Source organism: Danio rerio, chromosome 21, assembly GCF_052040795.2.
Source record: "Danio rerio strain M-AB ecotype USA chromosome 21, GRCz13ab, whole genome shotgun sequence".
Taxonomy (NCBI): Eukaryota; Metazoa; Chordata; class Actinopteri; order Cypriniformes; family Danionidae; genus Danio; species Danio rerio.
The window spans coordinates 42,926,967-42,942,047 of record NC_141041.1 but is presented as its reverse complement, the minus strand read 5'-3'; the positions used below and the strand labels follow the sequence as shown (position 1 = coordinate 42,942,047).

The window sequence follows — 15,081 nt, the reverse complement described above, 5'->3', positions numbered from 1 at the left end:
GCTTAATAGAAACACCAAGATGCTCATCAATTTTGTATGCTAATAAAAACATACACGCACAACATAGTAGGATAAAATTCCCCTCTTGTGCACGTCTTTGGACTGTGAGGGAAACCAGAACACCCAGAGAAAACCCACTCAAATACAGAGAGAACATGCAAACTCAACACAGAAACGCCAATTGACTCAGCCATGACTCGAACCAACAACCTTCTTGCTGTAAGGTGATTGTGCTACCCACTGTACTAATGTGCTGCCCCATATAATGAGATAATAATATAATAATTATATTAACATATTTGGGCCCTCCTCATCAAGACCCCTTGCTATTCAATTCCACTATTACCCCACTATTATGCCTTTGGCTGTATTTGCCAGAAAATCACTGTAGAAAATATATGATAATGTTTCAGGTATTACTGGTTACTTAACAGTGTTTACATAATGATTGTGTATTTCCTTAAGTAATGTAATGTCAATTTACCAATCTTGAACTATCCACAAATCTGCTTTTTACTCTAAACGGTACTGATAAGCCATAATACATGTGGCATATAATTCATCATAAGCAGTCCGTCCATAAAACATAGGCAATAATTATAGACAGACGTGCACATGGTCATACAGAGACAAAACACGATCAAGATAACAAGCAGTAAACCAAAAACCTCGCATTTTACAGTAACATTACACATAATGTGCATAGCCATATAACCATTTACAGTTCTTAAAGGTTTATGATAGGGAATTTACAGTTAAACATCTAACTTTTTATTTTTTTACTTGGAGTTTTTGTCTTTTTATTAGTTCAAATATTGGTCTAGTAGGATGTATTGTATTCCTCATTCATTCATTCATTCATTCATTCATTTTCTACTGCTTTTCCGGGGCCGTGTTGCAGGGCCAGCTGTCTTCGGAAAGAACCCCAACCCTCTCCCCAGACACTTCCTCTAGCTCCCGAGGCGTTCCGAGGCCACCTGTGAGACAAAGTCCATGCAGCATGTCCCGGGTCTTCCCCGAGGTCCCCTCCCGGTGGGACATGCTTGGAACACCTCCCTAGGTAGGGGTCCAGGAGGCATCCGAAACAGTTGCCCAAGCCACCTAAGCTGACATCTCTTGTGTGGAGGAGCAGCGGCTCTACTCCGAGCTCCTCCCGGGTGACAGAGCTCCTCACCCTATCCATAAGGGTATGCCCTGCCACCCTGCGAATTTGAGCTCTTATCCTTTCGGTCATGACCCATAGCTCATGACCATAGGTGAGAGTAGGAACGGAGATTGACTGGTAAATCAAAAGCTTTGCCTTTCGGCTCAGAAGGATCTTTACCTCAATGGACCAGTACATTACTGCTGCCGCTGCACCAATCTACCTGTCAATCTCACGTTTCATCCTTACCTCAGTCGTGAACAAAACCCTGAGATACTTAAACTTTTCTCCAACCTGGAGATGGCAAACCATCTTTTTCTGGTGAAGCACCATGACCTCGGACTTGGAGGTCTTAATTCTTATCCCAGCCGCGTCACACTCAATGTTACATCAAAGTTTTTAAAGTGCACTGCGAAGGGAGCGCAATTGTAAACATGAAGATCGCTTAAACTGAACTGTAAAAATACTTTGAAACAAATTACACCTAAGATTGTTGACTTTAATGCTGTTTTTTAAATAATTCCAAGTTTAAATGTTAGAATGTTCCAAACGAATAGGGCATAAGGGGGTAACTGGGAACAGAACACAGCAAGGAACTATATTTCTAACTACAGCTCCAGAGGAGCTTTGCGAATGTTCATTGGAGCGATGGATTTGGGAAACGCCAAATCAACAAACTATGTTTGTAACGACAGAACTTGTGACCTTAGTTGGCTAATGATGGTTTTCGGTAATGCACCACTGAATGTCTACTTTGTCATAACATGTGCCACAAAATAAACTTTTATAAATCCTTACAATAGATTTATACTTACTGCATAAACTTTTGCTATCCAGTCAAACACTTCTGTCCAGTCTTAGGATGTCTGCATGACAATGATTTAGTTGTGTTTTACAGATGAAAAAGTTCTACAAAAAGAACTAACGGCATTATTATACATGCCAGTAGTAGTCATTGTCATGGGCTGTATATTCATTTATTCATTCATTTTCCTTCAGCTTTATAGTCCCTTATTTATCAGGGGTTGCCACAGCAGAATGAAACGCCAACTGCTCAAGCATATGATTTACGTAGCCAATGCCCTCCAGCCGCAACTCCGTGGAAATGAACGGTACATGAAAGGGATAATTTACATCCAGTTGTTCTGTCAGAATAAAGCCCAAGACCGTATTTTTGAGTACATATACAATTTGTGAAGCTTAGTATTGGTATTAAAAACAATTAGGCACATTGACCAAAGCTGTAATTATTTACTAGCATTTTAATCAAATGTAAAGCTTGCTAAAAGAATACCTGTTAATAAAAAAATGGCTGTATGCAGCCTACACTAAGCTACATATTATTATTGTTATTATTCACAAGGTAATGTCAATATGTTCAAGATGAGACATTGTTCCTGGATGAGTCTGTCTTATTAGTTTAATGGTTGATATTGGAGAATAGCAAATATTCCAGAGAGTCGTGTAATAAGTTATATTATTACACAGCTCTCTTGAAAATGTGATAGTGATTGGAATCAATATTGAATATTCCATTATGTATTATGTAAGGGATATTGTAAATCTAGCTAGTAGTTCTTGCAGAACAAAGCATGACAGGATTATCAGCTGTTGTATAAGACAAGGGCTTTATTCTCAGAAAACAACCGGCTAGATATAAATTATCATGATTATTACACAACTACTTACAACAAAAGTACACAAAAACATTGATCTGAACCATACTGTTTGACTAAATCCTTAATAAAGAGTAATGCTTCCAGAAAGAAAAACAGCTCCACTTGTTGTCATGTAAATGAAATATATACAAAAAATACGTTTTCCATTTTGTTAGGCAAAACCGCATGAAGCTGTGTAAGCAGACACCTATTAATGATCAAATCTATTAGCTTAGTTTGGCTAATTCATTTGAAATCATTAATGGTCGATAATATATTAATAAGTGGGTAGAGTTTTATGTCAAGATTTAGTAGATATGTGTTGTAAGTTTCAATTAAAGGTTTTGCTTCATGTATGTTTAACTTGTGGTATAATTTTGTAAATTTGGAAAGTTAATTAAAATTGGATGTTTCACTGTTAGACATTTTGTTGTTGTATGTTTGCAGTAACTTACTGGCAGCATAGTTGCCAGCGTAATGGTATAGGCACAGCTAGTGTTTTTCAGGACTATTTTCTATGTCATAAGATTCCTGATGTAATGTAATTACAATACTTTCAGTTAAATAGAATTCAGCATTTATTTAGTTGTTCAAACATAAAGAGAGATGGAAGAGTAACCAATAGCGCCACCAGGATCATCAGCCGAGCACAGAAACTCCATTGAAAATACTTGGGGTAAAATAAACTGTCATATTTCAGAGACATGGTGGTGAATAATGGAGTTACATGCAGTGCTTCTTGTCTAAGATCCACTTTATATTGATTATCTATCAGGCAGTGAAGATCACTAATTTTTAAAGAAATCAGACCTTAATAAGGCAATTTTATAAAAGAAAGAAAGATCGCTGGCTGGCTGAAATTGAAAGTCTGTGTGCATATACCCCATTTACAGCAAACTGCCACAACTTTTGTACGATAAAATGTTCTTTACCACATTCTAATTTTACAGTATGACAATGTGTACAGTACATTTACAGTAAAATATCCACATTTTACACATTTTAATATTAATTTTAATATTAACAACTAAATTTAATAAATTTACAAGTGACGAGATCAGTGTTTGAATGATTCACTGTTAATATAATAATTTTAAATGGTTTACAAAGGTAATTTTCATTCATTGTTTATCTAAATACATTTTGTGATATAAGATGTTGGCTAATATTTATTTATTCATCAACTGTTTAATTTTTGTCTTCAACTACAGTTGCAGTAATTAATTACACTGATTACAGTAGAGAAGATATCTGATGTGCGGTAAAGTAGAGCAAATACCTAATGTGTGGTAAGTGACTGTAAAAGTTTTAAAATTACCCATAATGCAGTGCATATTACAGTAGTGAACTGTAAAGAATGTATGTGGTATTTTACTGTGGCTTTTCCAATAAAATTGTAGCAAAGTCTAACAGTGTAGTCTATGTCACCCATGCAGGACTTTTAAAAACAAAGCTCTAGGAAGTCATAATTTAGATCTGAGCTCTTGCATTGTTGTATGTGTGTTGACTTCTTTATGAGACAGACAGACTCACAGAGCTTAAGTGCTAATAATTTCCCTGAATGCTTAGTGTACAGACAGCGTAAAAACCCAACGGTGATTTATAGAGAGCTATAATGCATTTCTACATATGAGCATTGTGTTTTAGAAAGTGGTCATAGTTTGTATTCACTAGAGGAACAAAAAAAAAATCTATTTTTCACCTTTTGTCACACTAGTCATTCTGTCATTTCACAATGAGAGTCTGGGCGTGTGCATGGTTGGTTAGCACTGCACGGTTTGCTAAGATCAATGCTGATTCTTACCTTATTGAAAAGTACACATTTTAGCTGCACTGCTGTAATAGCGGAGAACAATCAGGGCCTATTCAGGGCTGAAGGACACCCTCCCTCAGTCAACATTTGGCTCTCAAATCCATAGACGGCACCGGCTCTCTGGCCCCCGGAATGCATCAGTTACTTTCAATGCTCAGATATTCATTTACAGAGTTGTTGTGAGGCCATTTTGGGCTGTTGACCATGAAAATATCCCAAGACAAGTTTTCCTGCAGGGGTATGCGTATTAGCGAAGATGCTAAATGGACACAGAAGCCAATTGTTTTTGCTTTTGTACTTTGTTTTTTACTAGTGGGTGCAGGACACTATGTGATGTTTTATAAACACATCTCGGAAGAAGCACGGTCAGTTTTGACAAGTTTATTTCATTATTGATAATCTTTTTATTATCCAATCAGGTTAAGGCCAAACCCCTTTAAATAATCAAGCAGATCTTACGTCTGTTTTCTCTAGAATTCAGCATCCCTCCCCCACCCCAACTCCACACTTTTAAACCTGTTACCTACATAAATCCCAGAGGAGGGGAGCACTCTGTAGCCTGTGCTTGGACTCCTACCTCTCTCTCTATTCTGATAGGGGGAATAATACAAGTCCAAGCTCAGAGTCCTCTCCCTGGAGAGCATGCCAAATATTCAGTGAAATATCTGTGAGTGTGAACTCATGAACGTTCATTTATTTCAATAAGAACAAAAAAAAATTATAAGTAAAAAAATTCATACAGTGGACTGAAAACTGATAGGAATGAAGGATAAAAAAACGTCAAAAATGTGAATTGATTTCATGTCAATGCCTTTTAACCTTTGCCTTTGTCAATCCATTTAACATCCACACATTGATGCCCTATTGACCACCAAAATAATAACAAAAAAAGTATTAAAATTAGTAAGCTGCAAATCCAAATATCAAATTTACACTAGATTGTGTATTACTATTTCCTACAATAAATATAAACTACCCTGATGTCAAAACAACATCAAATTGACATCTAGAATTGGCATTAAAAAACATCAAAAATTGATCACAGAAAAGTCCTGCCAGTTTTTGCTGTGTTTTGATGCCAATTTTAGATGTCTGTAACCGTTTTGATTTATTTATTTATTTTTTTAGATAAATAGTATCTGACTTTAGACTAGTAGATCAGCAGTTTCTGAAACACTCAGACCAGCCCATTTGGCATCAACAACCATGCCACATTAAAAGTCAATCAAATCATATTTCTTCCCCATTCTGAAGCTCACTTTGAACTGCAGCAGGTTGTCTTGCTGCCATGTGATTGGCTGATTAGAAATGTGTGTTAACGAGCAGTTTTTGGATGCTGTAACCGTATATATATTTTTTTCAGATAAATAGTTACATCATAGTGAGGGGTGGGCTTAGGGGCGGGGTTAGGCATGCATGCAGTTTACCTTGCATCTAAACCCGGTTTGCAGCCAGTACCTTTTAATGTTTTGATGTGTTTCATGACAGCAGTTGTCTGTAAAACATTTTTTACATGGTTTTTGACACCAATATTAGATGTCAATTTGGTGTCATTTTAAAATTAAGGTAGTAAATTAACATCATTGATTTGAAGTTGTTGTGACATCAAGGTGCCTGATGGGTACAGGCTGACAAGTATTGATAGTAATTGTTTTAACTATTGTCATAACAGGTTTCAAAATTATTTTTAGTTGATTGTAATCCATTAGACCATTACATCGTTTAGGGCCATTTATATCAAAGTTTAAATTTAGCTGCACCGTATTGGTGTTTCGTAACATCTAGTATTAATGAGGTGGGTTGTTAGCCCAACACTCAACCACCAACCTGGAGGACAAGGACATACACTATGGACAGTTTAGTTTTTCAATTCACTCATAGCGTATGTCTTTGAACTGTGGGGGAAACCAGAGCACCCGAAGGAAAACCATACAAACACAGGGAAAACATGCAAACCCCACACAGAAATGCCATCTGACCCAGCCGGGGCTCAAAACAGTGACTTTCTTGCTGTGTGGCGGTGACACTGTACCACTGTGTCGCCCAATCCATTACATGCAATCAAAAAAAGATTTTTTTACATTTTTAAATTCTTTTTTGGAGACAACTGAATTGTTTTATGTTCAATCTACCTAAATTTGTAAAAACAATTAAGGTAACTTAGTTGGTTTGTGTTGGTATAACATGAGATTGTGTGGAACCCAGCATATTTTACAGTGTACAGCATCTATCCAGTTATATAACATTATATACATTAATTTATCATACGAAGAAGTGTTATAGTAAATAAAATGCAAGAAATGTTGAAGGCATCTGAGTACATATTGGTTTGACTGTGTGTGTTACCATATCTGTTATTCTCTTTAACCATGCAATTGGACAAATGAGGCATCAAAATGAATCAAAACGGCATTGGATACGTGTGTATTGCACATGTGTTCAGGATTGTGTGTGAGAGAGCTGCCGCTGTAATTTGATCTCAGCAAGGTGAGCAATCGCTAGTAACCACACACTGAAACTCACCGCAATCCATCAAGCAATTGGCCATGCAAATTTGATACTAGCCAGCCAAAGACAGGTCGGTTGATTACACAAGCACACTCTCAAGGTGCTCAGGTTAGATTCTTCAATAGTTAGTGTGCCTAATTCTGCATAAGTAAACATTCGGTAACCCTGTGATTCTTTTTCCAAATATTTTCAAGGTTATTGGTGATTTTATCTGGCAGATATTATGAGCTGTTTTGCCTTTGTTTGTTGGTCTGATGATATGGCATGAGTTTCAAAAGTGCCTATGTTTACTCTTTTCAAGCAAAACAGATTGTTTAGCGATGTTGTCTGATGAGCGTTCCTGAAAGTGATCATTATTGATAAAGGCTGGTTCTGCTGAAACTAATGGATTTTTTTTCAAATTTTTTTAAAAACATTTCCTGCTGGGTTTTAGAGAACAAAAAGTAATAATAACAGCATACTGGCTTGAAATTACACGAGGGTGAGAAAATGACAACCTTTTCACCTTAGGCTCAATTGTTTTTATTAAACATGTTTAATATCATTGGAATGAAAGAGTCTGGCAAAAAAATTACTGCCTTTTGGTTCTATCAATCTATCTATCTATCTATCTATCTATCTATCTATCTATCTATCTATCTATCTATCTATCTATCTATCTATCTATCTATCTATCCATCCATCCATCCATCCATCCATCCATCCATCCATCCATCCATCATCTATCTATCTATCTATCTATCTATCTATCTATCTATCTATCTATCTATCTATCTATCTATCTATCTATCTATCTATCTATCTATCTATCTATCTACACTGTAAAAAATGGCCATGATTTCAACAGTAAAAAACTAAAAATGCTACAGTACAAATCCGTAACCCGGTTAACGGTGTGTTTCCTTAATATATACGGCGAATAACCGTAAATTGACTTTCCCAGAATTCCCTGCATGGCACAAAACTTTTAATGCATTTGGTTGACATTAATATGGATCTTTTTAGTTGTTTCCCCATCAGTTATGTACATTAGAGATTTATGTTACATCTAATGTTGATAAACAATGTTTATTTCAAGACTTTAATTTTATGCATGTTACCACACTGGTGTTTAGTAGCTGTGTGAATGACACTGAGCACCTTCTATATGCTGATACGCTTTTCTGCTTATGGGAAAAGATGATTGTGATGAGCATTGGCTCATTATGTAACTTCCTCATCACCACCTGCATGTGGGTGTGCTAATGTGTAGATGTTGATCATTCTAAATACAGACATATTACCTCGATAAATTATTAGAATACAGTAATTTACCGTAAAAATGAAAAATTACGTTTACGGTTTGTACCATGTTTTTATCAGAAAAGTACTGGTAACCATAGCTTCCGCTTTTTTACTGTACATTTTATGGATTTATTTTTTACAGTCTATCCATCCATCCATCCATCTATCCATCCATCCATCCATCCATCCATGCGTCCATCCATCCATCCATCCATCCATCCATCCATCAAAATTATAAATATACATATTGTTTAGGGATCGCATGCAGTCATTTAGCAGTTGCTTTTATCCAAAGTGAATTACAATTTAGGAGGCATTCAGTGAGTCAAAAAGAAAAAGTAATAGAATACAATGAAATGCCTTTTATTGTCACTGTACACAATGTGTATTATATACAGGTGTTATGAGATTAACTGCATCTCATTACTAAGTGCAAATCCTTACAACACAAATAACACATTACAACAAGTTACAGGAAAAATAACTGTAGACGATAAACAGTATGACAAAATATGAGATGAGAGAGGGGGGGTTTAGTTTTGTTTTCAGCAAGTGAAATGCACGCTCAATCAAATTCAGGTCAGGTGATTGACTTGGTCATTGCATAGCAGTCCAATTCTTTCCCTTTAAAAGCAACCAAATAGTTTTTGAAGGGAAAGAACTGGACTGCTATGCAATGACCAAGTCAATCACCTGACCTGAATTTGATTGAGCTTGCATTTCACTTGCTGAAAACAAAACTAAACGGAAAATGCCCCAAGAACAAGCTGGAACTGAAGAAAGTTGCTGTAGAGGCCTGGCAGAGCACCACCAGGGATGAGAAGCAACGTTTGGTGATGTCTATGCATTCCAGACTTCAGGCTGTTTTTGACTGCAACTGATTTGCAACCAAGTGTTAAAAAGTGAAAGTTTGATTTATAATTATTATTCTGTCCAATTACTTTTGGACCCTTAACAAGAGCAAGGCGCATATACAAACTGTTGTAATTCCTACAGTGTTTACCTGATTTGGATAACTTGGAATACCCTCAAATTAAAGCTGACAGTCTGCAGTTAAAGCGCATCTTGTTCGTTTAATTTAAAATACATTGTGTTGGTGGATAGAGCCAAAAATGTGTCAATGTCCAAATATTTATGGACCTAACCGTATACAAGATGTAATATGTAAATGTAAGATGATTAATAGTAGTGCAAAAAAGGGGGAAAGAGTGGGGTATGTGTGAGGTAAGTAAATTTTCAATGTTTTGTGTATATTTCTTATGATCATTCAACAGTATATATATATATATATATATATATATATATATATATATATATATATATATATATATATGTGTGTGTGTGTGTGTGTGTGTGTGTGTGTGTGTGTGTGTGTGTGTGTGTGTGTGTGTATATATACACACACACACACACACACACACATATATATATATATATATATATATATATATATATATATATATATATATATATATATATATTAAGAGTTCATACTTAGCTGATGATTGATTATAAAGCTTGTTTGGCATGCTGTCCCGGGGGAAAGCCCTGAGCTCATAAGATCCTCGAGCCCTGGGCTCCCTCCCATTTGCAAGGCGAGAGGGGAGTTTGAGCTCAGGTAGATCTCGAGAACTTCTCTGCTGTAGTAGCTAATGAACAGATAGAGATTGCTCTTAAGAGATAGTTATTTACTAGGAGAGGTGCTGATTTGGATTAGTCAATTTACTTAAGGTGGGAGGAGTGGATGGGGGGAGGAAACCGGGGAACCCGGGGGAAACCCACATGAGCACGGGGAGAACGTGTAAACTCCTCACAGAAACGTTGGCTGGCTTGGTAAGGACTAGAACCAGTGACGTTCTTGCTGTGAGGCAACTGTGCTAACCACTGGGCCACCGTGCCACACATCGAGAAAAGGAGGAGTAGGGGAGGAAGTGGGGATTCTTCAAAATGAAGATGGCTGTCAAATTGAACTTAGGGTACTTAGAGTGGCTTAGGAATCATCTGATTGGTGAATCATAAATTTAATAATGCGGGATCGACTGCAAGCAATCATAAACACCGGATCCTCTCGAAATAAATGAACTTCACTCAAAACATCAAGTCAAGTTACAAGTCTAACACTACAGACACTTGCATTCTGTATGCTTTCTATGTACAAAAAACGTTTTTTTAACGATTCTTCTTTAAGGGAGATGCCAAAATTTGTTAATCTTTAACTCCTATATCATGTAAAAATTTCCATAGAATGCTCTGGAATGTTGAAAGGGATGTAAATTAATGGGTAAAAAATATATGTTCTGAAATGTGAGCTATTAAGTCACACAACCAAGAGTGACAACCATCATTTTGCTGCAAAATTATCATAATAACAGTCTTACACAGTCTGTTCTGTCACCAAGTTCTTCCCTTTCCTCACATACCATCCATAAACAGTCAAATAAAAAAGAAACAGCAGTTTTACCACTTGGGTGTTCTTTTAATGGGATTGTCGATAAAATTACACATTATTAAGCCCTTTGCATTACATAATATATTATATAGTGAAAGCATTTTGAGTTTACTGAATCATCGAATCATATAACAGGGTAACACTTTATAATACCCTATGAACCAATTATTAAGCATTAGCATCTAGTGAATTTATTATTTGTTAAGCATTAACGATAGTAAGCAGTTTATAACTGCGGCTACAAATGCATTCTTGACTTATAACCACATTTATAATGTGGTTAATAATTGTACTTTCATACTTTGTTAATGATTTATTTTTCATTACTATATGAAGTATTTCGTTATTTACAAACCAGTTGTATTTAAGAATAGTAGGAGGTTTTTAACATAATTCAGAATGAGTAAGTAAATTATTAATAAACTATTGAAATTAAAGTTTATACATCTTATTATTCAGACATATATTAATGGTTATGTATGTTAACAAATGCTTTATTAACTCAACTTCATGCAGTTTTGTGACCTAATCTAAAGTGAGGACTATTTATGCTATTAATGCCTTATAAATGACAATTAAAGGTTTTGTATCAAATGAATAATAATCATTGCAATCTTATCTAAAAAGTAAAATTACTGTAAATATTAAACATTGCTGAATAACAGGGTTGTCAAAATACAACATAAAATTGGATAAAACAACAACAACAATATAACTAGACAGTAAAGTTCGTCGAGACAAACTTTGAGGCTGGCTTGACAAAGCCTGTTGGTAATAGTTTATTTAGTTTAAAAACAGTTTGAAAAAGTATAAGTAGCATGTTATTAGCATGATTCTAGCATGAATTAGCATGATTCTAGCATGGATTAGCATGTTATTAGCATGAGTGTAGTACAAATTAGCATTTTATTAGCATGATTCTAGTATAAATTAGCATGTTATTAGCATTCTTCTAGCATGAATTAGCATGTTACTAGCATGATTCTAGAATACATTAGCATGTCACTAGCATGATTCTAGTATGAATTAGCATGCTACTAGCATGATTCTAGCATGAATTAGCATGTTACTAGCATGATTCTAGCATGAATTAGCATGTTACTAGTATGATTCTAGCATGAATTAGCATGTTACTAGCATGATTCTAGTATGAATTAGCCTGTTACTAGCATGATTCTAGTATGAATTAGCAGGTTATTAGCATGATTTTAGCATGAATTAGCATGATTCTAGTATGAATTAGCATGTTACTAGAATGATTCTAGCATGAATTAGCATGTTACTCGCATGATTCTAGCATGAATTAGCATGTTATTAGCATGATTATAGTATGAATTAGCATGTTACTAGCATGAATCTAGCGTGAATTAGCCTGTTATTAGCATGATTCTAGCATGCATTAGCATGTTACTAGCATGATTCTAGTATGAATTAGCATGTTATTAGCATGATTCTAGTATGAATTAGCATGTTATTAGCATGATTGTAGTATGAATTAGCATGTCACATAGCATGCTTAGGTGGTTGCTAGGGTATTCTGAGTGGTTGCAAAGTCGTTGCTAGGCAGTTGCTAGGGTGTCCTGAGTGGTTGCTAGGTGGCTGCTAAGATGTTGCTAGGGTGTTGCTAGGTGGTTGCTATGGTGTTCTGAGTGGTTGCTAGGTTGTTGCTAGGCATTTGCTAGGGTGCTCTGATTGGTTGCTAGGTGGTTGCTAAGGTCTTGCTAGGTGGTTGCTAGGGTGTTCTGAGTGGTTGCTAAGGTGTTGCTAGGCAGTTGCTAGGGTGTTCTAAGTGGTTGCTAGGTTGTTGCTAAGGTGTTGCTAGGTGGTTGCTAGGGTGTTCTGAGTGGTTGCTAGGTGGTTGCTAAGGTGTTGCTAGGTGGTTGCTAAGGAGTCCTAAGTGGTTGCTAGGTGGTTGCTAAGGTGTTGCTAGGTGGTTGCTAGGGTGTTCTAAGTGGTTGCTAAGGCGTTGCTAGGCGGTTGCTAGGGTGTCCTGAGTGGTTGCTAGGTGGTTGCTAAGGTGTTGCTAGGTGGTTGCTAGGGTGTCCTGAGTGGTTGCTTTGTGGTTGCTAAGGCGTTGCTAGGCGGTTGCTAGGGTGTTCTGACTGGTTGCTAGGTGGTTGCTAAGGTGTTGCTAGGCGGTTGATAAGGTGTCCCAAGTGGTTGCTAGGTGGTTGCTAAGGTGTTGCTATGTGGTTGCTAGGGTATTCTGAGTGGTTGCTAAGGCGTTGCTAGGCGGTTGCTAGGGTGTCCTGAGTGGTCGCTAGGCCCTCACTAAGGCATTACTAGGCCGTTGCTAGGTGGTTGCTAGGCGGTTGCTAGGGTAATTTGGGTGGTTGCTAGGCAGTTGCTAGGGTACCCTGGTTGGTTACTAGGCAAGCCTTACATACATGCTTGATAAAACATTTATACTTAGTAAGCATTTCTAGCAAGTTACAGTACTTGGCTAGTCAATATTAGCATGTAGCTAATCACTGCTAGCATGTGTAGCATTTAGGAAGTTCCGTTTGCTATCATGAGTCAAACGAGCCAATCTCCAAGTCTCTACGATGTTCTGATGCTGAGATATAGCTGTTGATGAATGGTTGCTAGGGTACTCTGTTTTGTTGCTATGGGCGAGGTTACAGAGTGCACTTGAATGTGGTTGGCTGTCTAAGTCAAATGAACCAACCCCCATGTCTCTATGACACTGCTATGCAAAGATATGCATCTTGGCCTATTTTAATGGAAGTCTATGGAATCAATTTGGGGGCGTGGCTTGTGAGCTTCATTATCATATTGAGATGCTCATTGGTTGTCTGAGTCAGATGAGCCATCCCCCAAGTCAATAGGACACTGCTAAGCAAAGATATGCATGTAGGCCAGTTATTAACATGAGTCTAGTATGAATTAGCATGTTACTAGCATGATTCTTGTACAAATTAGCATGTCATTAGCATGTTTCCAGTATGAGTTAGCATGTCATTAGCATGATTAGCATATGAGTAGCATGTTGCTAGCATGATTGGCATGTCATTAGCATGTTAGAATTCTAAGCATTCGATAGCACACCTAATTACATTCTATAGGACAGTTGCTAGGGTGCAGTATGTAGTAGTTAGGGGTGTGGCTAGAAAGTTAAAAGGCCATCAGTGATTGGCTGCTGGCTAGACTGAGTTAAATGAGCTCAGCCATTAGTCTCTATGACAGTCTAATGCAGAGTTTTAAGCTCACAAAGTTTGATCCCATGTTAAGTCAATGAGAGTCTTTTGTAATGGAAGTCTACGGGACAGTTGCTAGGGTGAAGTATGTGGTAGTTAGGGGTGTGGCTAGAAAGTTAAAAGCTCATCAGTTATTGGCAGTTTGGTAGTCTGAGTTAAATGAGCTCAGCCATTAGTCTGTAGGACAGTCTGATGCAGAGTTATGAGCTCACAAAGTTTGATCCCATGTTAAGTCAATGAGAGTCTTTTGAATAGAAGTCTATGGGACAGTTACTAGGGTCCAAAAGTGGTTGCTAGGGCGTGGCTAGAAAGTTTAAAGGTGATCAGTCATTGGCAGTTTGATAGTCTGAGTTAAATGAGCCCAGTTAGAAGTCTGTGTGACAGTCTGATGCAGAGTTATGAGCTCACAAAGTTTGATCCAATGTTAAGCCTATGGGATTTTTCCGACAGTCCCGGGACGTTTTTCGGAAAACCGAAAGTCGGATCAGTCTGAGGAGATATAGCAACACGAGTCAGAATAGTTTGGAGGTCTGGAGCAAGTTTGGTGGTAATAGCTCAAAAGCTCTAGGAGGAGATAGAGTTAGAAATTTAGTCTCAGAAGATTAATAAAAAAAAAAAATAATAATAATAAGTTTAAATAGCATTTCAGTAGTCTGGCTTTGACAAGCCAGCCTAATAATTTAATAATATAATAAGATGCAATGTTTAAATTGTACAGTCATTTTATTTTAGATCAGGTTGCACATATTTATTTTTCATTTGAGACAGTTTATTTGTATATCTTCAAATGAATAGGTATGAATAATGTTGTTTATGTACTTTTTTCTTTTTTAGAATAAACTGACTCTTTAATTGACATTTATAAGGCATTTATAAAGCATGAATAGTCCTCACTTTAGAGTAGGTCACAAAACTGGATGAAGTTGAGTTTTTTATTTATTTATTAACACATAAGTTAACTATTAGTATATGCCTGAATAATAAGATAGATAAATGTTGATTTTAATAGTTTATTAATCATTTACAAC

At 36.6% G+C, this 15,081-nt stretch overlaps 1 long non-coding RNA gene and 1 other non-coding gene across 3 annotated transcripts in view; both read left to right on the top strand.

Moving 5' to 3' along the window:
• The window catches only part of LOC147832012 (uncharacterized), a 133,450-nt gene extending 130,225 nt beyond the window's left edge, over positions 1-3,225 (top strand). For both annotated transcript variants that reach the window (XR_015520631.1, XR_015520630.1), the window contains one exon: positions 902-3,225. This is a non-coding gene — a transcript (uncharacterized LOC147832012). The remainder of the gene's footprint in view (positions 1-901) is intronic.
• The window catches only part of LOC147838945 (uncharacterized), a 1,276,407-nt gene that overhangs the window by 1,229,013 nt on the left and 32,313 nt on the right, over positions 1-15,081 (top strand). The gene's annotated exons all lie outside the window — the stretch shown is intronic.